This window comes from Paramisgurnus dabryanus, chromosome 10 (assembly GCF_030506205.2).
Source record: "Paramisgurnus dabryanus chromosome 10, PD_genome_1.1, whole genome shotgun sequence".
In the NCBI taxonomy this organism is placed as follows: Eukaryota; Metazoa; Chordata; class Actinopteri; order Cypriniformes; family Cobitidae; genus Paramisgurnus; species Paramisgurnus dabryanus.
Window position 1 is genome coordinate 25550590 of NC_133346.1, and position 19833 is coordinate 25570422.

At 38.2% G+C, this 19833-nt stretch overlaps 1 protein-coding gene across 1 annotated transcript in view; it reads left to right on the top strand.

Moving 5' to 3' along the window:
* cdc42se2 (CDC42 small effector 2) overlaps positions 1-19833 on the top strand; it is an 88609-nt gene continuing 68776 nt past the window's right edge. Inside the window, exons 1-2 of the mRNA XM_065240640.2 lie at positions 1-215; positions 16232-16333. The gene's annotated coding sequence lies outside the window, so the exon portion shown is untranslated. The remainder of the gene's footprint in view (positions 216-16231; positions 16334-19833) is intronic.

The window sequence follows — 19833 nt, forward strand, 5'->3', positions numbered from 1 at the left end:
CGTTGTCACAGTGTTTAGTCACAATGTTCTTTTTCAATACAGCTGTCATTCACAAGCGCTAAAAGACACAAGATCAAAGCTAATTTATGGCATTGGATAACAAGACCGGATGTGTATGTTGCTGAAGCGGATTTTATCTGACTGATGTACACAGGTGGAGGATCATTTACCGCATTGATCAGCTGAGCCGCAGACATCAGCATTAGCGATCATCGGTAAGACAACTCTTCATATAAATTATTCATGTAAACTCCATTAAACCATTAGGGCATTTCATATCTGATCAGCGTTTTAAAATATGTTTGTATTTTATTATGTGTATTATTACTTTATCCTAAAAAAATTTATTCATTAATATATATGAAATAGTGATGTATTAATCAAACACAAACGCATAATGAATGCAGCAAAATTTGTAGAATCCTTTTCTTTGCTTTTTCGGAGACACGTTACAACGTGTTATAATAATGCATAACGTCAGTGCAATTACAGGCATGTCGTTTCCCTGTGCATCATATAGCCTAGTCTTACAGCCTAATATTATAAACAATCATCTGAACTGTCACGAAACACTGTGCTACTAGCAAGCATCCTCGCCAAAATGCTGTAAACTGTTGAACGTGTGGAGTACAAGAGTCACATTTTTGGCCATGCTATACGATATTGATATCGGGGCAACCCTTTGGAAAACATAACCATGGTTTTACTACAGTTAAAAAACATTGTTGCTGTAGTAAAACCATGGTAACCACAAAATAATAATGGTTTTCTAAAACCATAGAAACCATGATTTTGCTTATAGTAATCAATATACCAAAAAACATGGTTAATACACTTTTACAAAAAAAAAAAAACATTTCATTTTCAACAGTCATTTTCGTAAGGGAAATTCACATGATAGCCTAATTATTGCATTGCAAATCCGCACCTGAGGCGGTATTAGAATTTTTATTTTTGGGTGAACTATTCCTTTAATTAAGCAGATATTAGCAATGCAAAAACAATATATCTGGGTCCTGGTGATATATTTAAGTCTTATGAAGTAATAAAATGATATTTGCAAGAAATTAAACATTATTTCAACATTATTTACAACAGTTTTACTATTAATTGACAGCTACATGCAAATGGTACTTTAGCATATTTAATCTTTGTTTTTAAGCACAACACTAACTGTTGAGCAAATCATATGAACCACACAGCAAACTTCATATCTCCATCTGTGAATAACTGGAGCCCTACACTAAAAAAAAAAAAACGTAAAGCTCGTAATCATAAGGAAACCATTTTAGTGCTATATAGCACATGTAAAGCACCTATGAGGAACCATCCTGGGTTCATTACCAGCAAGTAAACCTATTTTAGTGCTATTTAGCACCTTTTGTTTTTAGATGCAACAAGCAATGTGTGTGCATAATATTTACGTAAATGGCTGATATGAGAGTCCTGATTTTTCTGTACCTTTAAGACAAACTGTAAGTTTAGGTTTTTAACTGTCCTCCTAACCAGTACAAAAACAAACATTTAAATCACCCTGGAAAAACAACTTATTTTCTACTTGTGCTACTTTGTGGCATCACACAGTTTCCTGCTTCAATGAAGGACTGCCTCCGCAGTGCCACACTCAATGCATGTGTTACATCATTGCCTCCTCTTCCTGCCCACTGCCGCACAGTTTGTTAAGTGATACAGTGAGAGACATAGTAACACACAGAAAGGAATGGGAATCATTCTTGCTGCTAGTTGTTGATTAATGTAAACATGAATATAAACTCAAACATTCTGTTTATTTTCTCTGCGTTGAAACAAGAATGCATCAATCTGCATTGTTTTTAATTGTTTTTGTACATTAGCTCTCACTGTGAACATGCTAGACAGAAGCCATGGCTGTTGTGATACATTTGTCTGTGTGTGTCATGCCATGATTGCTGCAGTTTTCGATTTGTAGAGTTAACAATAATTAGGGTTTTAACAGTGTGTCTTGTAACACCAACATTTTGTTTAAGAAAAGGTGGCAACACTTACACTTATAATTAAATAGCTCTGTAATGATTGTGCAATTAATAAAGCAGGCAGACAACCTGGCCTAACATTTTCAAGTGCAATATCCATAAAACGACAGGTTACTTTCGTATTTATCTTTATGCTTGTTGAAAAATCCATGCAGACCGCTCAAATTCTATATTAGTTTTTTAAGCATTCGTTCTGAATAGGGGTAAGGTGAGTAGACAGTTCAGAACATAGATTGTTACTCAATTACTGATTTTTGTTTATTTTCAACAAAAAACAATGTAAAGGATTGCAGTATTTTTCTCAAAAAGAAAATACTCTAATTTTACATTCTCATTTCATTTGTGACCATAGCTATCAAAAAGGCCCAAAACATCAAATTATAAAAGTTGTCTGTACAAACGGCCGATAGCAAAAAGAGTTTTCAGAGGGAGGGATGTTTGCATATGAATACAAATTAGGATAACCTGGAATGTAGTGCACATGTGGCACACTTTTTAAGATGCTTTAATAGTGTGCTTTGTCCTTTTTGAAGTTCCACAGATGTGATTTGAGAAAAATTAGGTAAAAAAAACATTTAACAGTGTCAGAATGAGTAGGGAGGGCTGTGTGAGGTTTCCATGCATTTTATAGTATCTTTTGGTAGAAAATTATATATTTTATGTGGCTTGCAGACATGTGAGACTAATTCTTTGTCATCTGATATACAGAAAGAGCTAAACAAATTATCTTTATAATGTGCTTGTCATGAACGAGACGCCTGCCTCATCCTCCGATCTCCACCCTGAGTATTGTCATTATTCGGACTGCATTTCCCATAATCCCACATACCGGGACTGATTACGTTACCACCTGAAACCAATCAAAAACTGCTCGTGAACTTGAACTCTGCAAAGTCTTGATTTGCGACGGCTGTCATTTCTGAGCATGTTATTCTGTCTGTGATTACCCGGTTTGTTATTTTGATTTGTCAAACAGGCTTGATACTTTTTCACTTTCATGTACTTGTGCTACTCTAACTTATATAAATTTGGTACATTCAGGTAACTTCTTCAGGTGCCTTCAGGTAACTTCTTCGGGTTTCTTCTTCTTCTTCTTCTTCTTCTTCATTATAGCCGAAAAAGACTGAAAACAATGGTGTGTATATAGTGTCCAGGGGCCTCATTTATAAACGTTGCGTACGCACAAAAGAAGGCGTACGCCACTCTCTACGCAATAGTTGTTATTTATAAAAAGCAAACTTGACGGGAAAATGTGCTGTCCGTCACGCAAGCTCTGACCCAGGCGTACGCACAAAAACGGGTGAAATGAGAAATGGCGACACAGTCGGCAGATGGAAGAAACACGTGAAAGTGACAACAGTGCCTCTCATAAATAACATGAAGACTTCACAAAGCAAAAGTCTTACAATTAACAGCCTTACACGAACACCCGTTTGATCGATCAGCAGTGAAACAAAAAAATAAAGATATCGAAAATTACAACAGAAATTCAAATGAACACATATATATTTGCTAAAAGAAAAGTGAAATATGTTCTGCAATAATATTGGCATGTTGAGCAATTCATCCTCATAAAGAATATAGTTCACAGAACGAAATAATGTACAAAACTGATATTCTGGCGGAGCAGATGTAGATGCAATTACATAGACAGATAGATAGATAATTAAGGAGATATATAGATAGATAGATAAATAAATAGATAGATGTATTAATTGTCCACTGGGGAAAGTTGTTTTCATAGTAAACCATATCTTCATAATCTACGGAATTATGGTATTCATGCATATGCCTTTACTGTGTTTTATTTTTGATAAAACAATGCATGGCGTATGTCTAAACCATTCAGAAAGCAACAAGAAATTACATTTGCGCTAAACAATGTCCCCTTTCCCCAACCCGTGGCAGACACACTCTGGCGATGGAGTGCTAGACGTTTTTGTGCCTCGACTTTGATGTCCGACCATTTCTTTATTTCGGCCACGGTCCGAGGTTGTGAGGCTACAGCATTTACGGAGTCTGCCACCGTTTGCCACTCAAGTGCCTTTTTTGGCATTAGTAATGCCCACACTGTGCCCTCCAAACAACATTTTTCTCCTCTTTTCCACCTCGCCAACGATAACTTCTACTTCACATTGAGTGAAGTTACGTTTTTTTGATTTCCTCTCTGTGTTTGCCATGATTTCGCAATCAATGCATATTAAATTGTGGGCGTTTCACGGACTATTTATGGACAACTATGGGCGTGTCATGAAGCCGCAAAAGCTGCGCTACATTTAGAATTGATTGTGATTTATTAAGGGAAAAATGCGTAGGATGTGCGTGCGCACGGTTTTATAAATCCGATTATTTCTGTGCGTACGCTCGTCCTATGTTTTATCCGTACGCCACTTCTGACGCAAATCCTACGCAAAGTTTTATAAATGAGGCCCCAGGTAATGGTGAACAGGTCAAGACGGTAATCAAAGATGGTGGATGATGGGGTGTAAAGGATTATGGGTGATGTAGTCCGGTGAGTGAGAGCAGATGACGGGATATGTTGCAGAACCTCCCCCTTCCAGCAAGGCGCAACCTTACGCTGTCGAGAGCGCTGGAGAAAAGAAGGGGATTTTGAGGCGGACGGATTAAAGGGAGGAAAAGAACAGATGTAGTCCAGCCTTGAGCAGTGAGAGGACCCAGACCACAACCAAACTGATGTCCTACTGCGGAGTTGATGGAGGGAGGAGCCATGGAGAAGGAAGTGGGGACAACAGGGTGACGACTGACAGAGATGAAGCCGTTGTGAGAGGAGCCCACCATTAAGACAAACTGACTGAGAGCCAGGGGGAAGTTGATGTTCCAGAGGGCCAATGTGGAGCTGACGGCTTCGGTGACCAAAACACAGGCGGGACCCGGAAAGTGACTGTGGATGAAGGTGGAGCTGGAGGGAAGGAAGAGCCTGACAGAGTCGTAGGGAGAGAGTGACAAGGCACAGCCGGAGGATTGGAGTGGTGCTGGTGATGTCCCCACCAATATAATGAAAACCGCAGGAAACCAGCACCCACTCCACATACGCGGCGAAGCTTCCTTGAGGACCCTCCCCTGACAGCTGCTCGTGGGTGGTGGTGTTGAGGCCAGCATGTAGGGAGGTGCAGAGGCAGTAATATGAGAAGTGGTGATGGCTGAACAATAATTCAATATCGATATATGTTGAGTTATATATTTTTCAATAATGGTGATATGGCTTCTAAACACATTTCCGATATTTCGATATACATTACAGCGTCCCATGGCCGTTCGCATGTCACGTCTAAAACACCTTAAAACACCGGTCAGTGCGCTTCTGCCCTAGCGCATGGCATCTTTCGCAGCTAAGCAACCATGAGCCGTGCATTCCGGAAAACGTAATGCCTGACATCAACTGGCCACTAGAGACAGGCTCCAAAAGGGAGTAAATCCCATAGAACCACCATAGTATACCACATTTTAAATTATTATGAATGTCACATATCAGTAAGATTGCAGTAAAAAGACATTCAGGTTTTAAAGATCTTGCTTTTATTTTATTTCCCATTTTAGCAAACTGGTATCCCAGACAGGTTTCTTCATTAGTTTGCAGGGAGATCTTAGTTAAAGGGAAACCTACTTGAAAAAGTTTCACATTATTAACTCTTTCCCCGCCAGCGTTTTTATGGAAAGTTACCAGTCAGTGCCAGAATTTTTTATTATTTTCACAAAAGTTTAATACCTTCCAAAAAATGTTCTTCTTAAAATATATAAACATACAATATATATAAAAAAGAAAGAACAGACCCTCTGCTTTCAAAAAAAAAAAAAAAAAAAAACGTTTCATCCAACCTTCAATAGTTCTCTTTTATCACCTCTCAAGTATGGGTAGGTTACTTCAAAAAACACCTAATTTTGAGCGAAAAGCTGAGAAAATCAATTTTTGTAAAGGACTTCTGATAGAGATCAGATTCAGAAATACTTGTTATTGGGAGGGAAGCGTTTTCTCTTAATTGACGAGTTATCTAGTTAAATAAGTTGTAGTTCTCATACAATATGGGTATGAATAAAATATCTTTCCAAAGACAATAGAGTGCAAAAAGCAATTTATTTCTTATTACAATTTATATTTGGTGGACCTAAACAGAAATCATTAAACCATTGTAAGATTTATATGTGATTCACAGTACAAAAGGATTTTACTATATGAAGGCTTTTTAAGGAGAATATTAGGGAAAGGCAGCAAAAAAGCCACCCTTAAGAAGCAACCATGTATTAAAACCTGCTGGTGTCTCTGGAATCCCAAGAACCCATCAATACTGGAATAATGTCTTCTGAAATAAATTTACTTTCATGCAGGATAATACACCATCCCATGCTGCAAAAAACACCACTGACTATTTTAATTCATATGGGCATAAAATAAGAAAGAAATCAAGGTGTGACCACAATCATACTCAGTCCTATTAAGAGCCTGTGGAGCATCATTATATGGAAGATCTGTGAGGTGGACAGCACTATATATCAAAACATCAACTCTGGGATGCAATACTAGCATCTTCAAGTAAAAATTAAGACAAAAACCTATACATAGACTTACAAGTTCAATAATGGGAGAGTTAAAGTCATGTCGAAGTCATATTATTATGTAACTTGTGTAAATACATTATTTGTTTTACATTGTGTTTGTTTCTTTTGGAAAAAAATTATCTGTCCATGCAGCACACTTAACAGATATCTGTTTTTGGAACATTATAACCCATTGTATCATTATACATTTTGTTAAAGTGCATTCTGAATAATAATTTGGAACAGCATATTTTGCATATTTTCAAAGCGCAAATCAATTAAGCAGATAAGTTTGCGTCCATGAAAGGGGCGAGGCTTATTCCAACTATAATTGTATGGTTTTAATTAAATAAGGTTGGATCATTTCTGTTGAGCTGCCTGTTCGTGAAGCTGAAAGTCAAGTGCACGTAATAAAATAATATGCCATTGATACAAACCAACAGGAATGCTTGCTTTTTTGCTCTATTATGCTTATGTTTTATGTGGATAGGGCCACCTATTAGTTATTGAAACGGGCCACCAGATGCTTAAGGCCGGCTCTGGTTGTATATAAACTTTTGTTTTTGAAGTGTTTTATTTTTCTATTTTGCATGTCTCTGAATCTTACAAAGAGATTGTTTCTATTTTTGTTAATCAAAACTAATATTTTAAGTTAACAAGAACTGGAAGTGAAAGAACTAAGCAGCTTGAATGGAGTGATAGCAAGAAAAACAAAAAAACTGCTTAGTCCACATTTATTAATGTTGGCAAAGTGAGCTCAAGTCTATGCAGATGGCTGGGCTGTTTATGTTGGCATGTACAATAATCAGCAGTGTACTGAGTTTGGCTAGCACATACACTTACTGATGTATTTGTGCATCCATATAAAGTGAATAGATGAAAGCAATTGCAGCTCCCAAGAACAGTCATATGGTGAAAATGGACCTTTGAACTGCCAATACATGCTACAGGAAAAACTCATTTGGTACATATTTGTATATCTCAAAATGTGCCACAGTCATGATAAATGGTTGAGCATTTGCGATTGGAACGTTACTTTTAAAAAGTAATTAGTTATAGTTACTCCTCAAAAATAGTAACTGAGTTAGTAACTGCGTTACATCATTATAAAAGTAACTAATTACCAGGGAAATTAACGACTCTGTTACTTAAAAAAAGTTAAGATATTTCAAATAATTTGGATGCCCCCAATATTTAATTTGTTAAATGAAGTAAATGGATACTAGAGAGAAACCACTAATTTTGTAGCAGCATGTGATGATGTGAGGTGTTTCATTAGATCAGACTTGCCACATACGTGGAGAGACTTTTTTCATGGGCACTACATAACGTGTAAGTTGCACGTTACATAAACATTCCTGCCTTTCACCTCAATGATGGAGAAGTAGTGCTTATTATACTTTGTATTTGCGACCGCTACCTTTGAGCTCATATTACTTGCCATCGCTCTGTCGTTGAGGGTGTGTGTGACTCGGAAGGACTGCAGTGCGAGGACCGGGCTACCTGTTGTCAGGAAAACACAAGGGTCTCTTGTGAGTAAACAATAACAGTTTATTTAGAAAAGTGAAGGGAGCAAAGAGGGCAGATAGATCACTCCACGGTAGAAAACACACTCAGCACCTCGACGTAGTCTACACACACTGAAGGAATAAATTGAACATGTAATCCACTCGCAAATGGAACAGGAGTCTCGGCAGGAAAACCGGGAATACAGGTGTACCACTTAAAGGCGAAGCGAACCTGTAGTGCCGGGGAACAGGATCGATAATCCAAACGACGTAATCCACTCACATATGGAACAGGAGTCTTCAGCAGGAAAACCGGGAATACAGGTGTACCACTTAAAGGCGAAGTAAACCTGTAGTGCCGGAGAACAGGATCAAAGTGCATAAAAACTATTCCACAGCCGAAACACAGGATGACAGAATCTGGAGCGGAGAAAACCCTCAGACGCCGGTGACTGAACCTGGAGTGAGAATAGAGAGGAGAAGCAGAGACAAACGGAACCCTGGACAGCGAGCGTGACAGAGATCATGCTACTATGAGCGCGTGACAAAGACAGGAAAAAAGGGCTATAAATAGAAAGGCAGAAAACGAGACACGGCTGGAGGATAATTAGTGAAACAAGTGGGAGGAGTGAGTGCACACGAGAGGATCCATCACCAACAGGTAAATAAACAAACATACACACACACACACACTACTGATCATCCCGGATTCATGATGCCATAGAAGAACCATTTTTGGCAGAATGGTTCCATACTGAACCTTTAACTTCTGAAGAACCTTTCTGTTTCACAAAAGTTTTGTTGTAGCAAAAATGTTATTTAGATTAGAAAGGGATGTGCATGACAAAGTCTCTTTTATTTTTTAGCCCTAATTTTGATTCGCCGACAGGTTTTGAGAATTGGTGCTCGTGCACGCGAGTGACAATCACACAGTGTGAATGATCAAAAACGCGATCTGAGAGAATCCCTGATGAGTCGCTTTCAAAATCATGCCGTGAGAAATGTGTTCTGACTGAAAATAACATTGCCGATGACCTACAGCCAATGAGAGAGCAACATACAGGGCAGATGGAAGTTCAGGGAGGAGTTATAAAGGTACAGCCCATAATATCAGCAAGCAAGGGCTTCTTTTCTTTTTATTTTCGCTACAAATGACAAACATGCAATTTGTATGGCAAGCTTCTTGGGGGCTACCATTTTTTATAATAATCCACAGTGTCACGTGAGAACTCCGGTCTTGCATGGGCGACCTCGCGTTGCTTCCTTATCACTTCTCGCGTACGTTTGGCTTTGAGACGTAGTTTGTGAACCTGTGTAACAGTTCCCTGTTACTTGTGTACCAAGGAGTGCTCTCAATGCAGCAATGTAATTACTTACCTGAGCAGTAGGGGGCGATCTGTCCAGGTGAACCCTATTTAAGGTAACAAAGAAGTCAGGCAGGAAGTCTCTAACTCCTTTGGAGCAGCTTACCTCATGGTGGTTTGGGCCTTTGTACCCTGGTTGTGGAACTTAATAGTAGTGGTGGGCAGAGCGAGGCTTCGTGAAACACTGAAACAGTTGAATCAATTGTGCCGTATGTTTCGAGGCTTCGAAACATCAATCCGAAACCGCCTCCACAGTGACACCTAGCGGTCGTTTGCATGTCTTTACATGAAGCAGCATTGACAAGATTTTATTTTAGACGAGCGCTGACAAATTGTATCCCACATGTTGTTTGATTGACACTCAAGTGATAGAATGGGAGAGTGGATAGTGCTCTCGACTCTCATTCGTAGATCTTAGGATCGAACCTGGGAAATGTATGTGCTACGTCATCATAATAAAATAGTTTTGTTGTTGTTTTAACATCTGTTTGACAACTACATGAGCTTTTAGGCTCGCAATTGTCGATAACTATAGGCTATTCGGGTCTATTTAATGAAAAAAAAATAGAATAGAGATATAAATAATAAGAGATTCATAAAATATATCAAGCCATAATATGCCACATTGTTTACATATAAAGATCTTTATTCAAATATATAAATTGTTCTGTGTTGATAAACTCAACCAGCTACTTTTTTACATATAATTTCTCCAGCCTTTGAAAACATTCTCACACAAGGGACACTTGCTGGCATGCATTTTTTGTAAGTAGCCTAAGTGTTACATACCTATGAGGAAAATTTACTTCTTTTCAGTAATTTATAGTATTTGATCTTGCCAAAAACGCATCTATGAGGTATTGTCAGTTTTGTTTCCTACCCTGTCAGTTTAAGATTCGAAGCAGATTCGACAGGTACGCCACCTTTCGAAATACTTGTGAAATGCACCGCTTGGTGTTTCGAATCACTTCATCACGTGACATGGGTGTTTCGAATCACATTTCGGAGCAGTGTTTCGAAACATTTACGCTTCGGGATCTCGACACAGTGTCGAAACGTCAGTTTCGCGGGAGCCATCCCTACTTAATAGTTCTAAACTCAATTGTAAGTAGCTGACCATGGTGTTTAATATGTAAATATTGAGTGTTTGTGGCACATGGTTATTGTTTATTTATGTAAATGTTTTGTTTGCAGAGGGTTTGTGTTCTAGGCATGGTGGATTTAATAATAGCTTAAACATCTGAGAAGTGTGGAATTGGGTTCCAGCATCATCTAAAGTACCTTGGGATGTCCCGATCCGATCACGTGATCGGAAAACGGCCCCGATCACGTGGTTTCAGACTCGATCGGAATCGGACGTTACCTTCCGATCAGGACTCGGATACATATGCAGGGTTTAAATTGGGCCAGGGCCCTCCGGGGCTAACAGACTGAAGGTCTCGCTCTGCTCCGCGCCAGTGTACGCGCTGCGCTGGTGCGTGTGAACTGACGTGAATAATGACGTGTTTCCATTCATAGGCATGCGTTGCATCTACGACAAAACCGGGGTTTTACCGCTCATTTAAACGACGCGTCGATCGCTGTCGATCGTTTTTGTCACTATGTGCTCAGTTAATCTACATCAGTACGCAGCTCCGTGTCTCACTCAGAACCTCAAGAACGTGCATTCGCACAGGAGGATCACATTACACATTGTAGAGATGAAAGATAGAGAGAGAGGTAAGAATGGTGCACACGTCGAAAAAACTTAATAGAAGTCTAGAAACAAAGTATTTAAGTATGTATAGCTATGTCAATCATCTTATTACAATATGTTAACTAGATAACTGGAAACAGCTTACTGCATAGTTAAATAAAATAATGTATTTTGATTATACAAATCAATTACGACCTAACTATAGTGATTGTTTAACTAACAGCCGACCCGCTTAGGGAATCTCTATGGCTAATTTATTAGACATACCCTATTGCTGAATCAGTATGTTGTTTTTCTTGTTAATTGAGTCTTTTTGGGTAGCCTATCTTATGCCTAGAATGAGTCAAGGAGGTTGATTCTTATAATTTCCTTCAAAGTTTGATCAATTGTGCATAATGACATGTGCAACAAATGCATATAGGGTGATAGACTCATAGATTTGCATAATTTAAAGTTCAGGTTTTAAAGTTTGGGTCAACCTGTGGCACAGCTTTAAAGCTGAAAGTTATAAAATCCTATCAAAGGTCCAAAATGTCATTGAAACACACCAGTGGCTTTGCTGTCATCAGGATAAAACATGTTACCCCTCGAACCTTCACTCCTAACAGAGCATCCCCACAAAACAAACCCCAATTTTACCCCTGAACATATATACTATATTCCCTTTTTTTAACACATCTATAGTTATGCGCTGGCACAGAGTTAGACCCTTTTGACTCCACACAGAAACAGCAACGTGTGCGGAATGACATAAGGAGCATCCTGGATCTGTTTATTTTGCTCTTCTCTATTCTTTTTTTTATGTATTATAGAAGTATCGGATCGGGACTCGGTATCGGCAGATACTCAAAAAGACTCGGAAGCAAAAAACCTGATCGGGACATCCCTAAAAGTACCACAACGTTGGATTTTAAAGTTTGACATCAAAACTTCCAGAAACTTCCCTGCTCTCAGTGCCACCTACAGAGCGGGAGCGTAAGCGCACTTCCTATGTGACTGCGTTATAAATGCTTTAAATAAAGTTCACTTTCTTGCAAAAACGGATCGATTTGCTTCACAAGACGTTAATATATCACCAGTCATTGGGATTACTTTTGTACTGGATATATCTGCTTTGGTCAAACGTGCAGTTGCTTCATTCATTTTGCAGATTCAAACTTTAAATATGGAACCACCCTTGTTTATTTTTCTCTGCACAATAACATGAGTTACACACACGCCAGCTGTTTTTGCTAATGACATAATTAAAGTTTTGTCCATTGTATAATACTTTCGTTTTTATATTTACGTCCGTCACTATGGTATTAGGCACCGCGTGCGAATAGCATACTGGTTTGAGGTCGGTTACTCGTTCATACAGGCAGGGTTCTATATGTGTCGTAATGTGCTGTCTGAACAGCACACTTCCAGACTCACACCTGTAAGCAAATACGATTGTCACTCCCGAAATTCTGTCGTGTAAACGCAGCCTAAGTAACTGTGTATGCTGCTCCACGCCTTCACAAGCTTAGAAAAACACAGCGCGGAATTGGCATGGTCTTAGAGTAATTGTGAAACACGAAAGTCTTTTTGAGTTGCTGTGCCTTTCTTCTCAATGTGTTTTTATAAATCTTAGGCCTGCCCGCTGCACCTCAGTCATCTAACTTCTGTAATTTACCAGGATGCGCATTCTTGTCTTCATGCAGGAGCTGATACATGTGCATGGTGTGTGTTAGAGATAACCGATACTCATTTTTTTAAACCGATACCGATAACAAATATTTGGATGCTTATGTGCCCGATAACCGATATGCTGAACCGATTTTTATTTGCTGTTATACTTCTGATTTTGACATAATTACTACAACACTACAGAACTGAACAAACCCTTATAATAATAATAATAATCACAATCACTCCCTCTTTGCATACAAAGTCATAAATAGGGGGTCTGAAAGAGTAAAGAATAATAATAATTTAATGAATAATGTAGAAACTATATTCCCAATACATGGACCATTCCAAAAACCCCTATCATTTCGTCAGAAATGGACTGATCCAAAGTTCGCGCTTGCGGTTGCCAGGTAAGGGAGCAGGAGAGAGAGAAAAGTATAGCGGAGTTGGCTGCATTTTCTACATAGTTTATAGAGTAAAACAGGTGGATTAAGTGCCGTTTTTTAGATATAATATCTTTGTCTTGACCAGCAACCTGTAGCCTTCAGCAATCCAACCAATAGTTAGCAAAGAGATTTTACAAATATTATCACTGACTGGAATACTACATTCAGGAAAGTAACAATCAAAACGGCTTATATATCATTTAATTTCTTAACTGGTAATGTTATTTGATGTCAGAATAATGAATATTTTGTTGTTATAGCTTATGAAATGGCTGTTGAAAGTGCTGTTTATCTATGCATTTACTCGCGCATTAACTGTATCAAACTGTGACTGCTTGCGGAGGTCATAAATAATTAATTAATATCCACAGACATTTATTTACATATTTTAGCAAAATAATTTTTATCTGGCAAAATGTAAATATGTTAAATCTTGTTAAAAGTTAGCTACATGTGGTGGCGCTTCAGCTTTCAACCCCGGTAACTTAAGTGAACAGCAATATGAACGTGATTTTACGATGCTAATGATAAGCATAAATAAAAGAAAAACGAATTTAATTTAGCGTTTTTAATTCCACAAAGCATTAACTCATGGTTGTTTTATTCATGCAAAGCTACATCGTTATTGGGACCGGATTTTATGGATCAGCGTGACTCTGTGAGTTCGTCTCTATTCTTGGACAAGCTGCATACATTGCTTTTAATATATCAACTTATTTAACATAACATACATTAATGCACAGATGAGATGTGTTATAAATGCCTCATATGCAAAGTAAGTATACTCAAAGACCTTTTAATGAAGTCGCGTCGCCTTCATATTTGCTGTGCACGTTGCTGCTGCTGTGAGCTCCTCTCCTCAGATGCGTTCAGCCCACAATTCTAAATTCTCTCGTTTAACGGTCAATCCGATATTACAAAACCGATATCCGATCATCGGAAAATGCTCAAATATCGGGGAAAATATCGTAAAACAGATATATCGGTCGATCTCTAGAGTGTGTGTGTGCGTGCCCGCACGAGCGAGCGAACGAGGGAGGGAGAGAGGCAGTGTAGCGCTGATTTATATGCTTCTGATACTGTTGTAATTTTCTAGTTTGTTTCACTAAACTTCATCTCCGCTTTATAGCAGGTATCTTGTCAACTTTCAAAATTATTTTAAAAGTAGATCACCACACAAAAAGTCTGGACACCCCTTGTCTAGGGCAAACAGCTGTATGTCCGTTTAAGTTTTGAGGATCGCTTTGCATCTGATCTCTATCAAAAGTTCTTTACAAAAAATGGAATTATCTCAGCTTTTTGCTCAAAATCTGGTGTTTTTGAAGAAACTTACCCACAGGGGCGCTGTAAAGGGGGGGTAAACAATAACGATTCTCGGGGCCCACGAGTAAGAGGGGGCCCAGAGAAGCCCCCAAAATTGTGGTGCTAAAAATATTTAATAGTAAAAATTATTAACTTTAAATTATTCTATTTGCTGTTTCCTGGTATCAAAAAATTTTATTTGTTTAGGAAACACAAACGTCCGTGGGCCCTTTTCCCCCTTCTCAATTATTTCATAATAATTACATTGTCAAATGGAGATGCGTAGTTTGCAGTCATATCATGCAGAAAAAGCACTGGATGACGTGACAGACAACTGGTTGTCCAGTGCGATTCCGTTCACACGCCACAGCTTTTCTGTAAATACGGTTGTGAAACCCGAAAATTTACGGGTGTGAGGTCGGTTATAGAATGCGGTTGTCAAACCCGTAAGTAACCGAACTGCGTGTGAATGGAACCGTCTTAAGGACTCAAATATGGGTTTGACAACCGTATTATGGTACCGTGTGAACGCAGCCTTATGTGCAATCTACCGGCAATGCTTTTGCAATCGACTGGTCGATATTGGACACCCCTGCCATAGAGTGATATTTCCTGGGTTTTGTAAGTTGGGGAAGTGTGCCACCTGGTGGATAATAGCGGTATTACAGATTTAAGATCGGTATTTAAAATTTGGCCCTTGAAGAAGAATAGTTGACGACCTCTGCATTATAGTATGATATCCTCTGGCAGATGTACTTAAGTTCACATTCTCATATAGTCTATAGGCATTATTGTTTTTATATTTCCTATAATACCTATCAGACAGTATCTCAATGCACAAAGCAATCTTTACAGATATGTTACATACAGGTGCAGTGGTAGCCTAGTGGTTAGAGAGTCAGGCTTGTAACTCAAGTGTTGCTTGTTCGAGTCTCACAGCCAGCAGGTTGCGACTGTGGTCCCCTTGAGCAAGTCATCTTACCCTAACTGCTCTGGGGGTGTGTGTTCACTACTTACAGGGATGGGTTAAATGCAGATGTCACATTTCGAATATGCTTTGCATACTTTTTTTAAGTATTTTTATTACACTGTAAACCCGGATAAAAAAATTGGTTGATCAAAAAATTTGAGGCAACTGATTGCAGACAGCAAATGAAACCCTACATTACTGGTCGGAGTCAGCATTTAACTGCTTAAGATGATCCAGAAATGGTTGCCATACTGTAGAATTTATCCATAATTCCATACCAGACTCTCTCCATGTGTAATACTCCCGTAAGAGTCAACCAGGTCTTGAACTGAGGAGCAGTATCCGATTTCCAAAGTCTTATAAAAAGAATACTTTTAGCAATAATCATTCAATAAACAATGGTGCTTTGTACAGAAAAAGTATGGTCTGACAAAGAAACAGAATATCCAAATAGTGCAATTTCTGGATTAGGTGTAAACATAAAACCATACAGTACATGTCAGAAAACCACTATGACACATCAAAATTATAAAGTTTAGTGCATGTCCAAAAAAGATGGGTAAGAGAGCCCTCTGCAGATTTACACCGATCACATGTAGGAGAAATGGTTGGGAAAATCCTGTGCAATTTAGATATTGAATAATGCAATCTATGCATCAAAAAGAACTTTTCCTTTAATTGAGAGAAAGAAACAAAATGTGTGTTAATATACTGTATGTCTTCCAGACAGACTATACCGCTCAGCCTCCATAAGTTGAACGTTGCATCTGAGAGAGAAGAGGGGAAACGCATGATTGGGATGTACTGGGGCGAAAATAGCAGTGTCAGGTAATTGGCATCCCTTCTTTATTTGTTGCCATATTTTCAAACAGGTTGAAACGATGAAACTATCCACCTTAACAGATGTAGGCAATCCAGAAGCACAAAAGAGAAGTGCTGGGAATAAACTGTTTTAAATGTCATTCTTTTTGATAGGAACCCAGGGGGGAGTGTCAATTGATATGTCTGCTTTATAATCCTCCTGCCAATAAAATAGGGCCCTCACATTTGCCACCCTTTAATAATGCAAGAAGTAAAGTAGCCCTAGCCCACTTTTCTCTTTTGGTTTTTGTAAATGTATTTTGGATATTCTGTGGGCTTTAAAGCCCCAGATAAAAGGAATGATTACTGAGAAACCTAATGATTTGAAGAAAGCTTTAGTAAAGAAATAGGTACATTTTGAAATAGATATAAGAATCTGGGCAGAGAAACAATTTTTGATGGCATTTATACGCCCTATCATTGAGAGAGGAAGAATCCTCAATTTGGCAATGTCTACTTTTAAATCCTTAAATTTCTTTAGAAAATTCAGCTTAAAAATTAATTCAGGGTTTTTGGCCAGGACAACTTCAAGATACTTACATCTATCTGTGATTTTGAAAGGGAGGTAATGTAAGAATTAAACTTCAATTTCCGCATTTAAAGACATGTATTCACTCTTCTGCCAATTAATTCTATATCCAGAGACTGTACCAAACGATTTTATAAGATCTAACAGTAAAGGAATTGACTGCTCAGGGTTTGACAAAAAGATAACAATATCATCTGCATACAAGGAAATATAATGGTCTAATAAATTGATGGTTTCTAATATTGAACGCAAGGGGTTCGATTGCAACTGCAAAAAGCAAATGGCAAATGGGACATCCTTGTCGTGTCCCACGATGTAGGAAAAATGACTTTTTCCTGATTTCTGAGTACAACAGAACTTGGGTGAGCATATAACGTTGTAATCCATGACACAAAATGACTACCAAACCCACATTTGTCCATAACCAGCACCATATAGGGCCATTCCAGCTGATCAAAAGCTTTCTCAGCGTCTAAGCACAGAACAGACACTTTAGAACCCTTCTGACATTTATGGTACATTATGTTCATTAATCTTCTAACATTAAAAAATTAAAATCTATTGGGAACAAAACCAGTTTGGTCCAAATGTTACTAGATAAAATTTATTTATTTTGTCTATTGGCTAATAATTTTGTAAAAATGTTAATGTCAGAGTAAAGTAATGCCAATAGGATGAATGCTCAGTCTCATCCCTACCCTCTTTCAGTATTGAAATATGAAATATTAGTATAATGTGTCAGGACATTTTTGAGTTTCCAAAAAATTAGTGAACAACTTCAGTAAAAGCCCACCAAACATGGAACGTCTGGGAGACATTCAGATCATGTCTGTATAACGTCCGTTAGTTCAGACCCACTTTTAAACGTCTGCTGGACGTCACTCTTGCACCCCTTTTGGATGTCTGTGAACGTACCAAAAAGGTTTAGTGTATAAACGTCAGACTATGACTCCTTATGGATGTCTGTGGACATGCAAACCCACATGGAAAGAACCTATATGAGGATATGCACATATATGAAACCTGCAGCTTATATGCACATACAGTATATGCTGCATATACATGTAGGCAAAATTGAGGGTCATATATGTGCATATACGGGCCATATTGGTCTCATGTATTGCTTATAAATATCCACATATAAGCCCTATACATACAAGATATGTCTCCTATATTGCTCATGGCAGGATCTGTTCATTTTGTAGCTAATACCTCACATTGGCATTTGTCATACATGATGCCTAGTTCATATTTTCTATTATCTAGGCAATAACGAGGAACTAACTAAAAAAATATGTAAAAACTTATGTATGAGCAAACACGTGAAATTGGTATCACATAATTGGCATGTTATGGAATTTAAGCTATGATGTCTACACGTTTTCCTGAAACATTTACAAGGCCAATTATTTCTTGTATGAAGATAGTAGATGTCTATGGCTGTGCCAAAAATATAAAATATCTGAACCCCTGACCAGAGACCGATATGAACTCATATGGAATTTTTTTTATAAATCAAGAATTTATTGTCAAATAGTCTGGAGAACTACCTGCTATTTAAAATCAAGAAATCACATGAAATTGGCACATGTTTTTATATATATATATATATATATATATATATATATATATATATATATATATATTTTTTTTTTTTTTTTTGCATTTTTTGCATTTTTTGCATTTATTCATCAAATGCAGATGACATTTCTGACTGCTACAGTCTGTCTGGAAGCTAAAGGGAAACAAAGTATTTTGCCTTCTTTTTTCGTTTCAGTTTTCTGCAAAGACATGTATAGAAAAACATATACTTTTTCTATGTACACAAAAGGCCTATTTCTCACAAATATTGTTCAGAAATCTGTGTAAATCTGTGTAAGTGAGCACTTCTCCTTTGACAAGATAATCCAACTCACAGGTGTGGCACATCAACATGCTGATTAGACAGCATGATTATTGCACAGGTGTGACTTAAGCTGGCCACAATAAAAGCCTTGGCTCTCCAGCACCTTGTTTCCAGCCGGGCTCTGTGTCTGTCTGGTTACATCTCAGGCTCTTCCGCCACCGTCTGCAGCTCTGTGTCCATCAGTCGGCACCCTGGTCTCCTCCATGATGGTTCCTTCCACTCCTCCATGGCTTCTCATGCTCATGTGTCGCCTTGCTCAAGGCCCCATCCTGGACTGCATCTTTCTTCCTCCTCCTGGCAATCCATCTGCCTCCAGAACCTCCTCCTACTCTTCATTGCTCTCCACGGCGCAAGTTTGCAGGGATCGTCTGCTCTCGCTCACTGGACTACATTACCCATAATCATTTGCACCCCCTCAACCACCATCTTTAATTGTTTTATACACACACATGTTTACCATTGTCTTTATTCATTGTCGGTTCTTGTCTATGTTATGGGTATTTACCCATAGTCTGTCAAATAAAGTTCTGTTTAGTGTTACCTGTCATCGTCCTTATCCTTCTTACATACTGTGACCCATATTACAAAATGTCTCTGCCCACCTAAAGTTCTTGGATGGGTACATGTCAGCCAAGGGGATGGGTATTTAATATTTTAAAGCAGTAGGTGTGCACACGGTCAACATCCAGTAACTGAAAAAGTGTTGATGTCCAAACCCTTTGTAGCATATTTGGTGATAAGACTATTTTGAACTGTTGCCTTAAGAAGTAAAATTGTACACCTGGTTTAAATGGAGGTCAACAGGGATGTCTGAAATTAAACATAATTAAAAATTGTATGAATGTCTTTTAGAGGTCTGCAAAGACATCAAAAAACCCTGTAAGGATGTCACTTGGATTTCAATAATGAACATTTAAAAAACATCCTTTAAACGATGTCTTTTAAACGTTTAGCAAGCATGTCAGTAGGACGTCTATTTTCAACACAAAAAAGACGTTGCAAAAACTTTCATTCTGGATACTCCATGGACTT